This window comes from Sebastes umbrosus, chromosome 16 (assembly GCF_015220745.1).
Source record: "Sebastes umbrosus isolate fSebUmb1 chromosome 16, fSebUmb1.pri, whole genome shotgun sequence".
Classification (NCBI taxonomy): domain Eukaryota; kingdom Metazoa; phylum Chordata; class Actinopteri; order Perciformes; family Sebastidae; genus Sebastes; species Sebastes umbrosus.
In genome coordinates, this window is record NC_051284.1 from 23,501,496 (window position 1) to 23,522,486 (window position 20,991).

At 39.0% G+C, this 20,991-nt stretch overlaps 1 protein-coding gene across 1 annotated transcript in view; it reads left to right on the plus strand.

Moving 5' to 3' along the window:
- Positions 1-3,579: 3,579 nt before the first annotated feature.
- hs6st1a (heparan sulfate 6-O-sulfotransferase 1a) overlaps positions 3,580-20,991 on the plus strand; it is a 166,207-nt gene continuing 148,795 nt past the window's right edge. The window contains exons 1-2 of the mRNA XM_037796646.1: positions 3,580-4,005; positions 14,448-14,564. The gene's annotated coding sequence lies outside the window, so the exon portion shown is untranslated. The remainder of the gene's footprint in view (positions 4,006-14,447; positions 14,565-20,991) is intronic.

Here is a 20,991-nt window from a genome sequence, read left to right on the forward strand (position 1 = left end):
TTATCATTCCACAGATAAACAACACAATTCCCTGATGAACACTACTATTTCCAAGAAGCGAATCCAACTGTTCATTATTTGTATCAAGGGTTTTTTAAAATGTTTTGATTTTGTGCCACATACAAATAAACTTGACTTGACAAAGAAGTGACAAAAACCTGAAAGAACAAGTGAACTAATGATGAGGAGGATAATCACAATTTCCATTCCCCTCTCTCCCTTTGTGTCCTGTTAAAACCCCGCGCTGCACATGCACTGACAGCTGCATCACTGACTCACAGACACAAAACAAACACCCACTTAAAAGCTATATACGCCGTACACATGGGGCTGCTCTCAAAGCACATTTTACTTTTGTTGGCCAGGTGTGAGACAGCTCATGTAGAGAGATGCGGCGCCTTCTGGGAGCAAACGAAACCCCCAACATGGAGACTTTATTAAAGACTCGACAGGTGACGGAGGTCCGGGAGAGATGGGCTCCATCGACTGAGACACACATGAATAATACGCACACACACGGGCATGCAATTCTCCATCTCCCTGTCTCTCGATTCCTCCTTCCCTTCACACTCATTGATTGCTTTCATCCAGTAATAACCTCTTGGTCCCACCACCTCCATCTGACTGCCATTGTCTCTCTCTTCACCCTCCTATTCTCCACTAAATTTCCTTTTTATGCCTCCAAGCCGGCGACAGCCGTGGCCGGAGGCATTACATTTTCAAGTTGTCCGTCCGTCTGTCCTTCCGTATCCTTGTGAAAGCGATATCTCAGGAACGCCTGGAGTGAATTTCTTCAACTTTGGCACAAGCGTCCACTTGGACTCAAGGATGTATTAGGAGGACTCAACCTTAGATTAAGAATTGGTGGTCAAAGGTCACTGTGACCTCACAAAACACGTTTTTGGTTATAACTCAAGAATTCATACACTGATTATAACTAACTTTCACACAAATGTCTAATAGGACAAAATAATGAAGTGATGACATTTTATACATAGACTGTATATAAGAAGTGGACGTATAGTCACCGTGACGTCACCCATGGGTTTGTGGACTGCTGTTTTGAAGCCTTGAGTTCGGCATTTTGGACGTCGCCATCTTGTTTTTTTGCAACCACAAGTGACACAAGAGGCTGGAGCTAAGAACAACTGAATGCTGAATAAGACATTTTTAGTCGACCAAAATGTTACAATTAACTTTCATGAAGTGAAAACACACTATGAAAACATGGACAACTCCCAGACTGGACAACACTTAGGTAGCGACCTGTCAATCACAAGGTAGCCACGCCCTAAAGCATACCCTGCTTTATGGTCTATCTGACTCTAAATGGGACCATCATTTACTAAATGAACATCATGCTGTATTGAAGAAGACTTGAAACTAGCGATTGAGACCATAAACTCATGTTTACAATGTTTACTGAGGTAATAAATCAAGTGAAAAGTAGGCTCATTTCTCATAGACTTCTATACAATCAGACTTCGATTTGCAACCAGGAGTCGCCCCCTGCTGGCTATTAGAAAGAATGAAAGTTTGAGTCACTTCCTCATTGGCTTCACTATTCAGACGCCGGAGTTGCTCACTAATTTTATATCCAAAAGGTCAAAGGTCGGCTTCACTGTGACATCATAATGCTCTGCAAAAACACTTTTCTGGCCAACATTCAACACCATGAGTCAGGAACAGAAGGGGAGATTGTGACCATATTTCTCATTTGGTGAGATATTGAATTGCGATTGAAATGGGATTTTTGGACAAAGCATCTGTTTCTGTTTCTCTCAATAAACTTACACACTACAAACAGCAGAATGAGAGACACAAATCTTGGCAAAGTCAAGTCAAAGCTATGCTATTGATATATATCCCTATATCACAAATCAAAAATTTACCTCAAGGGGCTTCACAATCTGTACAGCAAACGAAATCCTCTATCCTCACACCCTTGACTCGGATGAGGAATAACTCCCAGACTTTGATCATGTCCTTCATCCTGCTGCCAATCTGCCACAGCTCGCTGTAGAAAGGGCGAGAAAAGTTATCCAAGATGGCTTTCATTTTGTCCCTTTTCCTCCTCCTCTCCGCCAATGTTGCCTCCACACTGTCCAACCTGAATCAACAAGCTGGCCGTCCTTAACAGCTCGTCGACACTGCTGACCTCTAAGCCTGGATGCCACCACTGTGATGAACAGAGTGCCGGATACAACAGACTGATAGAAGATCTGTGGAGTTTTTTTAAGCTTAGATACGTATAAAAATGATATGGGGGGAAAAACTGTATTAAACCGGTAGCACATGCCAGTAATACCACAGGCATTCATCTTATTTTTCTTACTATTATTTTTATTGTTTAATTTGTATTCTATTAGACACTGGTGTTTACTTTATATTTTTTACAGTGTGTTTTTTATTCCATAATTGTTATAATTTACTTTTCTATTTTAGTTCACTTAATTTACTTTATATTTTACTCTTATTGCTTTTCTATTTTGCACTGGTGTTAGTATTACTTCCTATATACTTTATATTTATTAAACTGTGGGTTTTATTCCTACATTGTTGTAATTTTTGAGCAATCTCTGGTATTTCGGGATTAATAAAGTTCTATCGTATCTTATATCAATGAGCCAGTCAGAAAAATGTCTACATATTACACACATTTCTGTGTTATTTGTAGCCTACAGTAGGGTATCATTAACGTTTTAGGAGCAGTGTCCCAGTCAGGACACTCGTATATAGTATGCAGCAGGATAGAGAGAAAATTTGAAGATTTTTTAATTAAAACAATGCAATTTTACATAATTTTGGCCGATTATTATTGCTATAGATAACGCCCAAAAAGCTTAAAGATAAAACTTGCAATAGCTAAATAATTATTTTTATAATTTACAAATATCCCAGCCTTCGTCTGAACATTTAATTCTTATGGAAGTCTTTGCGATGTAAAATCATATTCTGTAAATCAAAAGAGCAGATTCAGAGAACTTTAAATTAACGTTTCATTAATTATATTTGTTCACAAAAGTTACTTCATGAAAAACACTCATAGTATAGCATGTCAAGAAATTTCATAAAAAAGTCATAGTATAGTATGTCGAAATATTTTATTAAGAAAAGTCATATTTTGAATTTTTTTTTTTTTAAAAGTCATACTATATTGTATGTCGAAAAATACCCTGAAAAAAAGTCATATTATAGTTTGTCGAAAAATTTCCTGAAAAAAAATCATATTATAGTATGTCCACAAATTTCTTAAAAAAAAAGTCAAAGTATAGTATGTCAATAAATTTCATGAAAAAAGTCACAGTATAGTATTTCGAAAAATTTCCTGTAAAAAAAGTCAAATTATGAACTTTTGTTTTATGACGAACATTGTAATTACCCATTCTCATTGAGTATTTTACAATGGGTGAAACAGCGCCCCTCTAGATGTGTGGTGAAACACTATATTGCATCATCATCACTCCATGAAATTTGTTTTAGGGATTAACCAATCAGATGAGACTACGCCCTTTGGCTTTAAGCCAATCAAATCGCACCAACGTCGTAACGATATAACCGTTAGTAACCTAGCAACAGGTGCAGGTATGGTTTACAGAGGGTGGAGATTTGGAGTTTTTAGTAGAAACTATTTTGCTAAAAGACCACTACAGCAGCAATTTAAAAGCTTAAATCTGACGACAGGCCAACACCAAAACTAGAGCTGCATATGAAGAGGAAAAAAGGAGGGATTTTGGTAAAGTATTCACTGCACTGAGTGGCTAACGTTAGCTAGCTAGCTTAACTTCAACGGCTGTTTTGATAGTTTTCCTTTTGACAAGGATTCTCTCCTTTTGCCTGGATAAAAACGTATCTGAGGAACATCTGTGAACTAGTCAACCTAGCCAAAATAACCAATGACTCCTGTTGTGGAGGACCTAAAAGCCAGAGGGGAAATTCTAGACTTGGTTATTGACAATTTCGCCACCATGACAGACAGCAGAATGGCCTTCAATCTTCAATAGGGTGAGTGTAATACACATCCCCTTCTCTCTCTGTGGCTTTACTGTTGGTTGATTTGTCCATGTAGCTATGTGTGCAATTTTTTTATGTGGTTATATTGCTTATTGTGCTTTGCTTGCCTGGATTTAGCTGCATGTCCACTGAAGTAAAGTTAGTGGTTGTATTGTGGTTGTTTATAGACAGTAAATCAGCACCTCAGACCGTTAACACACAGAAAATCAGCACCATGGACAGCACACATATAAGATAAGATAAGATATTCATTTATTAGTCCCGCAGTGGGGAAATTTGCAGTGTACAGCAGCAAAGGGGATAGTGCAAAAAACAAGAAGCATCAGCTAACACAGTACAAAAAAAAAGCTAAACAAAGTGTAACAACATACGAACCATTTAAATAGAAGGAAGTATAAAAATAGGAGCAGTATATACAGTATTGACGATAAACAGACTACTAACAAAATTGCACAAGTGGAAAATGATATTGCACAGTGAGAAAGAAATGAATATAGGGCTAGGTTATCTGAATAGATGATATACAGTACAATAATACAATACAAAACGTATTTATTGATATGTTGAATTGAAAATTGGGTACTAAGCAGGAAATATGTTTAGAGTTTTGGAGACTTGAGCTGAGGTTTTTGCTCTCTGAGGGTCAGTTTCAATAACTGTGCTTTATGTGTCATTTTAGATAGATAGATAGATGGATAGATAGATAGATAGATAGTAACTCTATTGATCCCGAGGGAAATTCAAGTTTCCAGCATCACAGTTCCATAGTGCAAAACATGTTAGTAAAAAGGCACTAGTTAGTAATACAAAGTACAAAAAATATACCAGATATAAAAACACCAGGAGATGAAGGAAACTTTTAAAACTGAATATAGTGCAGTGTTAATGTGTTAGCAATCGAGAAAAACTATAATACCTTTTATTAAATTCATTCAAATTCATCACTGAGTCTCGACAGATATGGATGTAAACTGTAACTTGACCGGTTGGCTGTAATTCTAGTTTCTTCAATCATTCACATCTCCACCAGCTGCCTCTGTTTATTGTCCATTCCTTTGCCGTGCTTTGTTCTTCCACCACCTTCCCCTCCCCTTATACCTCTCCTTCCTCCTCCTTATCATTCTCATCCCTTCAGCTCTACCTTTAAACCCTCTAACCACCCGCTCTCCGTTTTTTTTCTCTTTCCCCTGGCCTTTTCTACTATTCTCCCTTGGTTTCCGTCTCTCTCTCTCTCTCTCTCTGCCTCTCCCTCTGTTCTCGGTGTTGCTGTAAAGGTCAGGTTAGCTCCATGAATAAGCTGTAGATTTATGATGCTGCCATCTCCCAGGAATCACTGTGACCAGGGCCAAACAAAAACAACACTGCAATAGACCGCAGTAGATCGCCGGAGCCCCATTCAGCAAACGCAAGGGTTATTAATGAGGCCACGGGTGGGTGCACTAGAGGTTGAGGGAGTGGTTAAAGCCGTGGGTAGGTGCACACACACCTATATATACACACACACACACACACACACACACACACACACAGGGATGCACACAGACCTTTAATATGAAAAAAACACATACAGTATACAGCAGTGATTTCCAACCAGGGTGGAAAGCTAATTTGAAAAAAGAAAATATGATTGTATTTTTACAAAATAATCTATCTGCGTATTTGTGTTAAGGAGGAAAATAAACAGCCAAATATGATTACAAATTGGTGTGATGCTGATCTTTAGTATATTGGCAATAGAGAGTCAAAATGAGACAGATTCTCTTCCAGAAGTATAGAAAACCTCATTCAAAATCCCATTGACATTTGTAACAATGCTAATAACTATAAATCCAGCTTGGGAACAGAGGCTTTCTCAACAGTATGTTGTGCGGCACACTTTATATGTTTTGACAAGGATGGTATTTTTTTTTATTATTCAATACATCTGTTTTTTAGGAGCCTTTCACGGACACCATTTCCCTTTGCGGGTTAAACGTCACCAGCTCGGCAAAAGAGGTGAATCCATTTGCAAGTGAAGGACCAGCAGTTAGATCAGACATGTCTGTAATAACAGCAAGACAGAGAGGACCAAATTTTGCAGCTTAAAAAAAATGAAAAAATTACTTTAGAAGAAAGTGTATGGACAAAAGTGGAACAGAGGTGAACCCAAAGGTGACATCATGACTTGACTCAATATAACCAGAAGCTAGCTACGATACGCTAACTGCACAGCACATACAGTATAGGCGATCTTCCAAAAACCTGAGTCAATTAAAAGGTGCTAATGATAACATTTAGCCTCTAGATGTTGCATTTGCCCTCCCCTGTTCCATTGCATTCACTTCACAACAAGTCGTTGCCAGACACTTAACGTCAATCTCAGCCATTTATCCGTTTTTTTTCACACTAGCTGATGACCCAGAGATACCACGTGATACCACGTGATACCAATGTCGTTTTACTAATGGCTCAAGCCTTGTTAGAAGTGGGAACCAAATGTCAGATATCTTCAGAGATAAACAAAACATTCATTTCATCACAATTATACATTTTTTTTCAGGAAAAGCCATACTTTTATTCAGCACCTTTCTAAAAGCTCTTTGGATGTATTATATAAAAAAACAATATTTGTCTACATAAAAATGTTATCAATAAGACCTTAAACACATTAACACCACATTTTACTTGAAAACTAATTAGCAAGCTGGAAGAGAAGGTGAAACATAGAGCTAAATGTGGGGAAACTGTTGAGAAAGTGATGAATAAACAGTCAGTATATTTAGATAAAAGAAACTACTACTACTCATATAGCTAAACAGTTGAATCAGTTGGCTCAAAGTAATTAATACAAATAGAAAGCGAAAAGTAATGAATTAACAGTTGAAACAAGGTAATGGCTAAATATATTAAATTACCAATTTAAATTAGATATAACCAATTAGCTAAACAGTTGGAACCGTTTGCTAAAAGTAATGGATAAATGTTTGAAACAATTATAGTTAGTGAATAAAAATACATTAAAGTAATGAATAAAGAGCTGAAATGTCCAGCGTCTGCCACTTTGAAGTGGTATGCAAACTTGAAAAAAGCAATCTACACATTTGCAATTCAATTCAATTGGAAAAAACTACTGTAACAATATGCACTTTTATAATAATTTTAAATAGCACGCAGTTTAAATCCATTAGAGTGCACATTTGGAATATGATAAAGGGCCACTTGAGCTCATCTGATGGGTCTTTGGGGCTACATCACAGTAAAGGTTGGGAACCATCGCTTTACAGTATGCTTAATGACTGCACACCACTTTGTTATGCCTGCAAACACTCACATACAGTATAATTACAGAAACACAAACAACCTGATTAAACGGCGATAATGAATATCAAGGGAATAAAGGACACAAGTTCAAGCATCAGCAACAACTTACTGAATAAAAACATTAAAGGCAAATATAAACATAATTTCCATAAGTTAGCTTTATCATCCTGTGCAGTTCAATCAGTGTCTGCAAATATGAACATCTTTTTCCCCAAAGCCATTCACCGTGACAGGCTGATCTTCGGGGATATGGTCAAATATTCTGCATACTATACGCACAAAGGGATAAAGCTTTTTTTGTGTGTGTGCATAAAGGCTTTTTTGTTATAACACAACAGATTAAAGTCTTAGTGCTGTTTTCAAGCTTTGGAAGAGAATTGTTCATGTTCCCTTTGAACTACTCTAAGAGAAAAATACATGTGACTTTTCTTTGGCATTTTCTTCCAGGATTTCACTTTAACGCCCCAAAGCCTCCTCTGAGTACACACTCCTGCACATTTCTGAAGTTATATGTTGTTAAGGCGTATTTTTAGAGGAGAACTGTGGCACATCTTCTGTTCAGATACAGTATAAAAAGGTGGAAAAGTGATTTTTCTTTCTGAAAAAGTCTCTTACAGATTTTCCCTGCTTCTTATGTCGTTAGGGGATGCTCAGGCACTCAGACAGATAAAATTACCCGTCTACACCTCCAGCCAGCCAGTCATTACTCCATTCTTCCTCACAATTTCCTCACCCTGCTCCTGCACCCGCCGCCGCCCCCTGCGCCTCCCTTGGCGGATATTTTCACTCCCGCAAGTGTTGGGTCACAACGGGGTCAACCTCTAGTCAACAGTCTGGATTAAAATTTAACGCGAGCCCTGATGCATATTTCATCGTTCTATGCCCTCTATCTATCACGCTATATCCTTCTGGCTGCCTGTCTCTCATTGCCTCGCCTCCCCTCTCGGCTGGTAATCTGTTCTCCATATTTGTCCATCTCCAGAGTCCAGGCCTCAGGGCCGCTAATTGTAGGCTACTCGTTACACAGCAGTGAGTGACATGCGGATAGCCATTAAGACACCCTTACTGTCACAGTGAAACATTAAATATAGTCTAGAAGATTGCCTATTCTTGTTTTTCAAAAAATAAAATGTCAGTACTTATAGCAAAGGGAATTCAACAGAATGTCTCGAGTATTTGGTGCGTAGGTAGTAGACTTAACAACCGAAAAGGTACCTTAACGCGAAATAGAAAGCAAGCACCTTAACGGGAGAATAATTAAAAATTAAATAGATATCACCATGAAACGTCATTAAATTAAAGGGTCAGTGTGTAACATTTTGGGGGATCTATTAGCAGAAATGTAATATATATTTAAAATTAATTCAGAAATTGATTCTCTCAAACCGTCGTTTTGGTCACGTGAGGTTGATGCTAGTTACCATGGTTACACGTCTCCAACAGAAATCTGAACATTTGATAAAGCCAGGTTCAAAATTCTTGTTTCATTTTGTTGACATATTAGAGTCAAAGGTTTTTACGTAGGGGAGTTTGGATATCTCTATATATCACTCCATAAATCAGAAAATAATGTGTCAGCCATAATAAATCCATTTTCGACATGTTTTTAGGAATAAAATGTTGTATAAATCAGGCGATGAATGTATCTGTAAAAACCTTCAGAATATAGATGAATGAAACTAGAAAGTGTGGTGTATGTAAGTGCTACTGAAGTGGAGATTTCTGTCTCACAGTATGTGAAAAAACTCATTTTGAGAAAACGTCCTTTAAAGATACAAAGTGTAAAATAAATAAATGTTTTCTTTCCACTAGTCTGAAAGAAGACATGAAAGCAAAATAGCCCCAAAAAATCTCAAAATTGACCAGTGCATGAAATGTTTTTTTTCTGTCTCGCCTTAAAAAAAGTGTCATACTGTGAGATCAAAATATTTTTCCATCCAGCTGCTTTACTGCAGGTGCACAAAAAGTAAGATTGAAATCAATAGCAAGTGTTTCTGTCCCTCAGTTTTTCATCAGCCTTTACAGATTCATGGTTGCAGGTCACTTAAATATACCAGGCACCGGTTCAATCAATGAGCCATCAGTCCAATCAAATAGAAAAAGCCGGTATACTACAACAACACAAACAGATAACACATATTGAAATAGCTGCTGTTGGTGTTACACATGTATTTATATATGTACATATATATCATAGTAGCCCAGAAAGAAAAACAAAAGAATTGCGATGAGGGTCACAAGCTACATCATTAAAGCCCATACGACATACTAATGTAATGTAGGAGTATGGAGTGTATTCAGAAAGCTTTATGGTTAAATGCATAAAGCAAAACGTAACATACACAGAAGCATATGACATTTAAAATACAAGCAAATTAAACAATAGCAGAACTTCCAATGAACCACATACACATAAACCACAGACATACACTAAGTTATCATAAGCCAAAGAAAATAGAAAACTTTTTCCGTTTGCTTTGTGTATGCGTTGAGATTTCTGGCTGCTGCATTGTGAATGAGCTGCAGCTTTATTCTTTTGATGTGTAAAAATGGATTTCTATCAAAACAAATTGCGGATGGTGATGAGACAACTCCAGAAGAAGATTTCTGGGAACAAAAGTTTAAAAATCTTCGGAAAAACATTTTGCTTTCTTTTTGTGAAGTTTAATTGGCAGCAGCTTTCCAAAGTCGGTAGCAGCTTGATTGATGTGTGTCAGCACACAAGTGTCATCATTTAATGTTAATAAGAAACAGTGAAGCACATTGACTTCTTGTATACTAATTGAAAAACAGTATACTGTGACAATTAGCATAATATACAAACAAGATATGAGTTGAAAGGAAGCTCTGAGAAATTCTTTGGCAAACTTTTATAACTTACTGTGGGTGTGGTGGAGTTGTTTAAAGGCAAAGTAACAGAAAGTAATGTAACAAGTAATGAAACTTTGGCTGATGAGTAATTAATACATTACTGTAATGTAATTATTTACTAAATTACTTACTTACCCAATGTTAGTGCTGGAAGAAGTATTCAGATCTTTTACTTAAGTAAATGTAAATACCACAGCATAAAAAAATACAAATGTATTAGCATCCAGATATACTTAAAGTACCAAAAGTAAAAGTACTCATTGTGCAGAATGACCCATTTCAGAATCATGTATACTATATTACTGGATAATAATAAAAAAAAAATGCACAAAAAATAAATTTGGAGCTCATTAAGGCAGAGCTCATTTTAATCACTTTATATACTGCTGGGTAGTTTAATCTATAATAATATATAATAATTTAATTAGTTGATTATATTTTGTATCAATAATAATCTGAATCTGTTGAGTAAGTAGCAGCTAAAACTTTCAAACAAATGTAGGGGAGAAACTTTGCCATCAAAATAGTGCAGTAGAAGTATAAAGTACACATTTTTATGTGTACTAGGGACGCTAATTTTTAAAAATGTTCTTAACCGATAACCGACCCTCGTTAACCGATTATTAACCGTTAACTGACAAGATTTGTGCCTCGCATGCAGCGGTGCACCAGGTGCAGTGTATGAGCACAACAGACAACGGAGTCCCCAGTTCACCCGTATGGAAGCATATGCTGCGTTCACTGTCTCCAGTTCGTTAACTTAGCAGATAGATAACTTCGATGCTGCGTGTAGTGTCGAGGACATGCAGCCACTTTACCAGTAAAAGTCTCCACCGCACATTTAGCTTAGCAGGTTGTCCGCTGTGTGTCTGCCCGGCGTAACGATACTCTGTTTGCCCGGATTAACGATAGCAATTGGCCGACAAACAGTGTGTGTGTTTGTGCTACATTAGCAGCTGTAGCTCTGCTGTATGCCAACTCTTGCTTTTACAAGTAAGTACTGTAAGAAAGACAGTATGGATTGTCCTTAACAGATGTTGATTCGGCTCTGTGACCCAGCTTAGCGGCGAAGCAACACACCTTACGACCCAACTGAGGCGTGTTGTCGCCATAACAGCTAACAAAAAAATAGCCATTTTCTTTTGTATGTACTAGTCAAATTACCACAGCAAACAGTTCAATGTCCATTCTACTCTTATTTAATTTTTATGGCACTTAACTTAAGTACAGTACTTGAGTAAATTTTCCAATAATTCTTGGCCCTAAATACTCCACATGCACGCAGTGCAGGTTGCTGACTTTAAGAGTACTAGCACATTTTTTATTTCCCTTCAAGCACCACTGTAAAAAAAAAAAAAAGGTGCTACAGCTAGCAGTTTGTCTGTTCTCAATTTCAAAAACTGAAGTGAAGAAGTGAGGGAGAGTGAAGGGAGCAAAAAATATAGGGTTGAACATCTTTTCTCATCGAGGCAGAGTAGTATCTTGACTTCACTTCTTCAACACAGGTTCCCATAGTGAAGAGAGAGTAATGTCACGCTGGTAAAGTACAAGATTTCACTTTGTTTTCCCGTTCCTGAAGGGAGCTCTTATCTTTATACTTTCATTTCCAAAGGATTAGATTTCCCACGGATTTAATTGCGATCCCCTAAACCCCAGTATCCTCTCGTCTAATTCTCGGTCTCAGTGGGGGAACTCCACCTCAGCGGTCTTGTCTGACTAAACCACAGCGATGGTCCCGTCTACCTGAGCTCCACTTATGTCTTCTAGTAGCTTCTGAGCTGCTGAACTCTGTCTGACCTGACAGTAGACTGGTTTAACCCATCGGTAACCCCACATCCATTTGTCTCATCACCCCCCACCGGCTCAGGAGGAAACCAACCCGCTCACACACACACACACACACACACACATCACACACAGCTCATCCATTGCAACGCCACGCACGGTTGGCTGGCAGAGTGAAACGCCTCACACTGAATAAAGTTCTCATCCATTTTTAATTGTGTACGGAAGCAGAGGGGAAAAAAAGAGGCAGGATATATGAAAGCATCGAAATACAGTACGTGCACAAACAAACAAACATGAAAGAGCATGTATGCGAGCGACGGCCTCAAAGCAGTGAGCTACTGTAGGTGGCTTCAGTCGACATCACACAGTCTGCTGCAGGGGGGCTCGTGGCAAACCGAGCATATGGCTCTTTAGGAATTGTGAATACTTATGAATGGAAATCAGTCTGCAGATGTTTGCTTGTGCACAAATCTCTCCATGGAGTGCATTTACTGGACGTGTAATAGGGTCTTTTTCCTGATGAGTGGTTATTATGGTGTCAGGGCAATAAGAAACTCGTAGATTTCAGCTTGACAAACGCGTCCGACTACGTGTCAAAACATCCAAACGCTTCACACATCCGCCAATCACAGCTTTTTTTGCGAGGTCATCCGTCGGCCATCCAGCACACGCGTGTGTTGAAAGCACGCGCTGAAAGGTGGGAAAACATAATCGTCAATCAGTCATACTTTTCTTTGAAAGCATGTTCCATTCAAGAACCGGTCCCTTTTTTTTCTTTGTAGGAAAACTTATCTCCTCAAGATGTCATCGCATGTGCACCGAATCATTTCTGCTCTCCTACATCTCCTTTCTCTGCTCACTCTAGCATGTCATCTAAAAACAGAAAAAAACATTATCCGTCTCTAAGAAGGATGTTTTCGGGGCACTGCTGCTCAACTACTCCAGTATTTTGCACCTGATATAAAACAATAGCTTAAGATGTTGATAGAAAAACACAATGCACTACAAAACAACACAAAAGACAGTATAATGGCAGTGTTAAATGAACATTACAGTGAGACGGCTTCTAAGTACAAACATTAATGTGACACGTGGCAGAAAATCTGAATGAGTCACCCATTAGTCGAGTGCCGCATTTGCTTCCTCTTTATCAAATAAGAGGCCCGACAGAAGAGAGGGAGGACAAATGATTGCCGCGCTGTAATGGGATGCTAATAATATGCTGTGAAAGCGCCGTAGTAATGGCGCTGAGTGTGTGTCTGAGCTCACAATTTGTGTGAAGTAAAAATATGAGCTGTATGTTCAGACTTGTGTTGGTACAGTAGGTGCATTTGTGTGTATATGTTGTTGGAAGTGGTACTAGCAGCATTACATGGCTGAGCGCTCCGCTGACTCCCAGCAGGGCTTTTAGACAACTTAGTGTCCATCGTTTTGTCTTGTAACACACACACAAACACCGTCCCCGGGTCACTTTAAGGTTGCCGTTTGTATGTTTGTTTTAGCGAGCCTGCAAGCAGGCACACGTTTGAATTGGCGTCTGTATGAGCGACAGCTTGGCCTTTACTGCAACGTGAGCTCCTCCATCAATCAAGATCAAGTCAGAAAATTGCACCGTAACACGCCGCTTCGCTGTTTAATCAAACTCAGCAGAATAAAAATGAACTAATTTCTAAAATAGTCTAAGAAAAAGAGTCCTGCTGTGATCAGTGGATTAGTAAAAACATGACGTGGTTCATTTCATCAACATCGCTTTGTGTGCTTCAAGGGCAGGACTGAAGTGACACCTGCTCAGCCAGACAAAAAAAAACTGTCTGCATAAAATTAGAACAGATAAATTGGCGTTTCAAATGATAAAAAGTAATGAGTTTGGTTGGCAACTTAATATTCCACAAATATTAAATGAACAACATAAGAAGATCAAAGATTTCACCTTTTACTTTATAATTTGTATTGCTTTTTCTTTTTCCCCATCCTTGAAGGAGTGGAGGGAAGGATGACAACCATTTTAGACATATGATTGATTTTTGATTTTTTCCTTTATTTTAGTGTCAGACTTCAGGTGAAGCCCAGCCGATATGGGCTTATAAGACACTTTTTCTTTTCAAATGTCATAAACAATGATCAAACATACAACAAAAAGAGACCAAAAAACACAAACAAGGTGTCCATAATCTAACATAAGTACATATGTGTGTACACACACGACAGATTTAAACAGAACAAAGCAAAATATATCTCACTTAAAAAGCTGAGATTGCCTTCAATTCCAGGCTTTAGAAATATAATTGGCAGTCCTAAATAATTCAAGCTTGTATAACCACTCCAACTCCAGTCCATCGTCTACCCAAAATAGCTCAGGTTTTTGCTTTTGCATTTCATCCAATAAGGGTATCTTCAAATTGTCACATAATGTACGATAAAACATGAAATTAAGTTTGTTTGTTTTTGCCTTTTGTTGTTGGCTGAATATTTAGATGATTTCGACAATGTGGATGTGGAATTCGATGGCCGCCCGAATTCAAAGACCTCAACAACGAGACTTTTCCTTGAGTGGGACTTTGACATGACAAACAGACCGGATCAAGCGAAAGGTAAGAAGAAATGTTTTATTTCTCTGTGGGGTTCTCTGTAGGTAACAATCGGAGCCTGTCAGTGGCCAAAAACAAGCACTTTTAGTCGACATAACGTTATAATGATGCTGCTTACTTGCCCTCGCAGCTCGTTTCGGGGCTGCCGGTTACAGTGTTATCCTTCAATACCAGACCAATTTCAAAAATTGTTGTCCCCAGGTTGAAAAATACAAAGTTACCCTTAACTTATGATATGTCAGTATTGTGTTTACAGCTTGTTACGCTGCCCCCAAAGTGGCTCCAAAAAAAATCAATTGATGCAGGTTAAAGCATCAAAGTTTGGTCTTGATGTTGGAAATAATAGTAGGACAAAACTATCTCTATGACAACTGAGAAAACCTCTGAATGAAGCTAGAAAGTAGAACTGTTAGTTCACCAATATTTCCAAAGTCAAGACTGGACTTCAAGGATGGAGCCCAGTAACAGTGTTGCATCTTCTTGCTCACTCGTGTTCATTTGTCACCTTAACTCTCACTCCCTGCCAAGATGTCACTCTTTTCTAAACTGCAGCCCCAAATGCTTGTTTCAATAAATATTGCATACTTAAACGTATACAGGCTTCTTGAGAGCTGTCAATAATTAATCCATCCAACTTGGTTTTGATGAAAAACAGTATCAGTGCACCCCTGGTGGACACGGATGTTTTTTTTCCTACCTTGTAAACAACTTTGAAGCAACACGGCTGAATTTCAAAAAGCAGAGTTTGTAAACCAGTACATCTCCTGTGTCTCTTCGACTGCTCTCACCTACCGGAGGCCACAAATCAAACTGACAGGGTCAGAAAAGCCAGTTTCGTGAATGAAACAACATTTTCTCAGGGCACCTGTGATTGATATTTTATTAATCTTGCTCTTTTCTCCTGTGCTTTTTTCTATACAACCTGACACTCAGAAAAAAAAAACCCACATCTGTGCGTCTGTGTTTTGGGGTTTTGTTTTTGTGATATGAATATATTGATGGGGCTGGTTTCAACGGAGTTAAACTTTTACAATCTTTGTGTGTATCCCATTGTTAATTGATCTGAGATGAAACAGACAACACAGCCGCTCTGCTGTGTCAAAATCACGATTAAATGCATTCCCCGCCCCGAAAAGCATCAACCGACGGCTGATAAAATGGAATACTCAAGCAACCCCACTGTCACAGGATGCAGGCGCCCCCAACGGAAAAAAAAACACCAATTACAGATGGCAACTAACACAGACTAACCCTGGGAGATTCCTCCACAGCACAGAATTCAGTGCAGGTCCTGAGAATGGTCCTTATTAAAATGCTCAAGACAGATTAGAATGAATAAAAAATTCTTGCCCTTTGAATGCTGATTAAAACGAATACGGAATTGCTTCTCCAAACGCCGAACGTACAGTAAACTCCTCAGACTGTAGCTGTTAATATTTAAAGGGAGCTGTGTGAAATCCAGCCGAGGGTGAAGCGGGGGAAGGAAGAGAGGTTTGAGGGAGGGGGGGGGTAAGGCAGAAACTGGAAGAAAATGCTAGATCATGACTGCAAGAAGAAAGAGCCAGAGAGAAGAAGAGCAATACGTCCAGCCGCTGTTATTCGTTTTCATTTGAACCCCTGAACCCTGAATGACTTCCCGTGGCTAGAAACAGCTTGTCAGCGCTGGGTGTGCGTTAGTGTGTGTGTGCGCGGGAGAGAGAGGAAGTGTGTGTCCACGCTTACATCAGCAGTTCAAACCCCTCATTTCACCGCCTCAGCACCCCTCAGTATTGCACCCTGTTCTCTTTACGCCCCATCTCTTTCCTTCTATTTCGCCTCCATCCGGCCACCACCCCACTGTGTCACCAGGACGGCTATTTACTCTTCCTTGGTGCCGCTCGCAACACTTATTACTCTCTGTCTGCCTGCAGCTTTTTTTTACTGGCCTTTAGTCAGTCAGTCAGCCTGCTTTGACTTATCTGACTGGTTTCTTGACTGGCTGTCAATCAGTCTGCTGGTCGGTCACTCAGTCTGTCTGTATCTCTGACTGGCCTTCCTGTCAGCCCATTTGTCAGCCTGTCTCTTAGATTCCTGTGAGTAACTCTGCACAGTTGGTTTCCCTGTGATTATTTCCCAGGAATATATCACTAGTTTTCCCAGGAGAACCAATTTCTTGCCATATATCAAGTCTAATTTTAAACATTTTAAACACAACACTGCAGATATTTTTCTATTGTCATATGGACAAATTCAAAAATTCTGCCACATCATTACTATTACAATGGCCATTAGTAGGTTTGTGTACAGCATACGTGGGCTGCAGGCTATGTGGCTCTCAGGCATTTGAGATATGAGCTATTGAGTGTTAATTCATATATTTGAGTTAATGGTGAGTTATGTTTACACAGTTAATTATTTACATATTTTTCAGTTAACAACACAAAACAATGACAAATATTGTCCAGAAACCCTCACAGGTACCCATGGAACACATTTTCATTCACATATCTTGAGGTCAGAGGTCAAGGGACCCCTTTGAAAATGGCCATGACAGTTTTTCCTCTCCAATATTTACCGTAAGTTTGGATCGTATTTAGCCTCCTTCATGTAAGTATGACATGATTGGTAACAATGGATTCCTTTGATTTTCTAGTTTCATGTGATAGCAGTATCTTCACTCTAGCTTTAAAAGCCCGCTACAACCTCCAAAAGATTGATTGCATGAATATGTTAAATAAATTAGTAGCATTAAAACAGCTTTGCGTCAATGCGTTATTATCACGTTATCTTTGACAGCCCTAGTTTACACTAATCAGTGACTTTAAAACAGTTACAATAATCTGCTGAATCTACCTCTGTGGTTTTCCTCACATTTACCTCAGTTTAAGTCTTCCTATCTTTTCATTGGTTAGTTCAGTCACATGTGAGTTAGGAACAAGGAAGTGTTGTTGTTGTGAAGCTGACAAAGTGTGAAGAACAGTAAAGTGCTGCTTAAGAAAGTTATCCGTCTCCATCTGGCTGTTTCTTCTCAAAAACAATGATCCAACCACCACATATTGATCCCTCACGTTACATTATATTCACATTGTTAACAACTTGTACTCACCACAACTTGGATTCCTCGAGTCATGGCTCATCATTGCCTTCACCTGTGTAGTCCACAAAGATATTGGTTATCTTTTGGCTATCATTTGATTTTGTGGTCATAACGATTAATTAATTTTAACCTGAAAGAGCAACAGCTACTCTGTTTAGGTGCAGAAAACACAATGCAACAAGGGATCAACAAAATAGAACTAAACTCAGGCTAAAATAACGTAACATGGACTGATTAGACCTGAACAGATTAACCTGAGCACAAAGAGGAACATATATAAAGGCTGATCAGACCATTTTTAAACAAAATGGGTAACACAAAGTCAAACACTACCATCTAAACTACAAAAAATAAACCAGATAAACATTTTAGCAATTAAGAAAAACAGAAGCACCAACAAACTAAGATAGTCTAAAGAAGTAAACAAAATAGTATATAGTAAAATAATAAAAAAGAAGAATGAATCCCAATCTTCCCAATCTTCCCCATCTTATGATGGGATTTGGTACATTCTTGTTTTTCCACTTCCTGTATTTAACAGCTCCGCTTTATGGTGTGCATCTTTTGCCACAGCCTGACAAGATGTCCCTCCAGCAGCAGCACCTTCAGCACTGCTAACTCAACAGAAATAGAAATTAATTTCAGATAAACTTCACTAAAGATAAACTAAAATGTGACTGTGCAGAAGTACAACTAAATGTGCTCCTACAAATAGAAACAAATGTACTGTCAACAATACTAATCTATGAGTGTCCATTTATCTGTTTGTTGATGTATGTGCAATGTGAAGGTAATATGTATGAGGTCAAAAGATCAAAAAACACCTCGAGGAGAAAATTAACTATTGATTCTAAACTGTAGAAAACTAAGGTGTGTGCATGTTGGTTACCAACATATAAATCAGCCTTCACACTAGTACCCTTTTCCCACCACCAAAATGTGTGCATATATGCAGTTTTTTTTAAACAGGAAAACCCGCTAAAAATAGAAGATATTGAGGCTTGTATATTTGGTTGCAGGTTGCGTCCAACATGCCCACCTCACATTGCGACTGGTGGTAAGAAAGTAAGGCAGGTTCTAAATTTTTCTCCCTTTTCATTCTTTACAGAACTACTTTATTTACTTTTTGTGTGTACAACTGTGCAACTCTATCAATGCCTTCAAGGAGAAACTGTCCAAAACTTTTAAAGGCAAGCTTTTCACCCTGAACTTCATTCACACCACAATCCACACAGAAGGACGAATAACTGGAACACTGCATCTGAAATGTTGGTCCACTCACATTACCGTTACAACAACATTTCAAGGTCGGACCTTTGTATTTAGCTATGACAGTTGCATTTTCGTGGTAATGAGGCATATTTTTTTCAGTATAGTCTTCAGTATGCGAAACACACAAGCACACACTCCAAAAATCCAAATGTTCACAGTATTTTTCCCAACAAAAAGTGAGTTCTTTTTGATGAGAATTCCCAGTGTTCAACCACTATCCCATCGTTTTACAGCATGAAGTGCTCTTTTTGCTAATCAGTTAACTAATCCCACTTAAACTGCACAGTTTGAGACCCATTAATTACGCAATACAGCTTGAGTCATGGAACACACAGTTCCCATACTTCTTTATCAGCTCCTAATGGCACTCTGTCTGTATGTGTGTGTGTGTGTCTGCATCTGGTCGCTGATATGCAACCAAGTGTGTTTGTCTGTGTGTTTGCATGCTTGCATAATTGAATTCCTAATGCAAACGCTTTCAAGGTGTGAGCTTGTGCTTCAGCTGTGTGTGTGCGTGTGTGTGTGTGTGTGTGTGTGTGTCTGCCTTCGTACCTCATACGTCTTAATTTTACTCTCATAATTAACAATCCAGCTTCATAGATGCTCATCCTCTATGACAAATGAGGTCTGTGTTGGCCATGACCTAACCAAGGTCTGTTGTCTGTTTTAATGCTCCGGGGAGAGACGCTGAGAAATGGGTCGGGAGAAAGAGAGGGATAGAGGAGCGCGTGTGCTTGTGCTGACCTATGCGGGTTATTAAGGCCAGGATTCATGTTATTGTAAAGCCCACGGAGAGAAAAAAGGCTTGGCTTTGAATCAGAGGACACTCAGTAGGAATAAGGAGGCTCAGATGCTGGTGGCAACATAGCCTCCCTGTTTAAAGCCCTCCTACAGTCAGTTTTAATTCCTGTTTTTTAGTTAACTTTCCTTCTCAAACAGAGAATTGGGGTGTGGTTAATAGTCAGATGTAATGCATTACCATGGCAACCAGATTGCATCGTTTTTCAACCCAGCTTTGATGAATTTACTGTTTATCAGACCACAATCGAGACAAGAATTAGCGGAACACACCGACTCTCTCTCACGCGTTCTTTTCTTTACCGTCTCCTCCTGGCGAGGCAGCCGTGTGGCTGCTGCCGCACAGAGGAACCACCCCACTGCACGCCGGCCACTGGAGGACGGATAAACATGTTGCAGAGGTTCGCCGTTTGGAGACGCTGACCCCGGCCGCTCTCCTCTCAGCTCCTAGCACCGACACCGTACCAAGCTGCACTGTGATTAGTTTTTGTCTCTAACGGGACTTTTCTTGTTTTCTTGTGGACTGAAAGTTGTGCGGTCCCCGTCGTCCGGACCTGTTAGAGGCCGGCAAACCTCTAAAACGGTTAATTTATCTCCAGCTGCAGGAGACGGTAAAGAAGAGAGCGAGTGAGAGAGACAGTCAATGTTTTGTGTTAATTCTGATGGTGAGATTTTGTGTAATCTACTGTGTTGATTGCACCTGTTCACCGCACACACAAATGCCATTGTGAAAGTAAACACACTAAACTAAGGTGGAGGAAACAAAAAAGTAAAATGAAAACCCTCAGTCAGCAAGTTGGGTTAGCTAACTACACCTAACTAGCTAACTAACTACAAAGACAAACGAGCACGAGTGCAAGCTTGGAGGATGACTTATGATCTGCAGCTTCTACTATAGTCATACGTCATTTTCCCATTTTAGTATCAACCTTCTTTTTTTTTACTTTGAACACAAAATTAAGTCATTTGTCAAAAAAAATATTGGTGAACAGCGTGGCTAATCCACTTAGTCAGGAAATGACTCAAATAAATATGAAATATCATAGAAATGCCAAAATACTCTGGAGGTGGGCTTTAATCTTTTCTCCATTTTATAGGTGCACTGTAGACGATATGATGAGAACAAAAGTTTTCAAAATAGGCACTTTCAGCTCCTGTGAGATTTCATTTAATAATTTATTTTCATCTTTCTTCTAAAGCGAACACCAATTTACCCAAGCTGTGGTTTGCAAACAGATCCAGAGATGGAGAGTCAAATTTCGCTGCTTTTTCCTCCCTTTTGAT